The sequence below is a fragment of the Octodon degus genome, unplaced genomic scaffold (genome assembly GCF_000260255.1).
Source record: "Octodon degus isolate 3935 unplaced genomic scaffold, OctDeg1.0 scaffold00099, whole genome shotgun sequence".
Taxonomy (NCBI): domain Eukaryota; kingdom Metazoa; phylum Chordata; class Mammalia; order Rodentia; family Octodontidae; genus Octodon; species Octodon degus.
Genome location: NW_004524675.1, coordinates 5,009,518 through 5,010,347, shown reverse-complemented (window position 1 = coordinate 5,010,347; position 830 = coordinate 5,009,518).

Here is an 830-nt window from a genome sequence, read left to right as displayed (position 1 = left end):
ACATGGCTCTGTGCTCCACTCCCAAGACCAGGGGAGACTTGCCCTGCACCTCTGTGAGTTCCAGTTTGCTCTGTGGAAACTGAGGTGCTTAGAGTACATCCCAGTAAAGTGTTATCAGGATTAAACAGGGTGAGTCCTGGAAGTACCTAACCTGAGCTTGATCCTGCCCAGTGGGCTGACAAAGACTGTGGTTTCTTATGTGTAACTTCCCACTTTGCTGCTTCTGGCTTGGGCACTGTCTAAGGCCTTTGGAAAACCCACTTGTGAAGCAGATTCCACATCCTATCAAGGGTGCTTTCATTCTGGGTGTAGGCAAACTGAGGCCCTCACCCTCTGAGATAGCTGAGAGGAGCTAGAACTCATTCATTTCATAGACATTTGTGAAGCAGTACTGTGTGCAGGCATGCTTCCAAGTAGCATAATTCAGCAAAAAGGATAGGTAAATCAGCCTCCAGTACCCCAGTACTGGCTGGGGTAGTCAGTAACATTAGACATCATAAGTTGGTATCATAGATATAATACCCTTGTGGCATCCTCTAGATATGGCTATAGCCTTCCCCATTTCAGCAAGGGCTACAGGACCAACTTAAAAATTGGGTGAGTAAGAGGAAAGGCTCCTGTCTCCAAAATGAGAAAGGGAGTGTGGGATAGCTCCAAACACTGGATCCCACGCTTATAATTCCTGCTAGAGTTCTGAGGTCTGCTTTGCACTAACTACATCAAGAAGACCGAGAGTAGTGGGTTACAGGCATGTGGGAAGCACAGGGGAGGCTAGGGCTCACAGTAGCCTTTGTAAGTGTTCATACCCACCACACCACAGCCAGGCATGC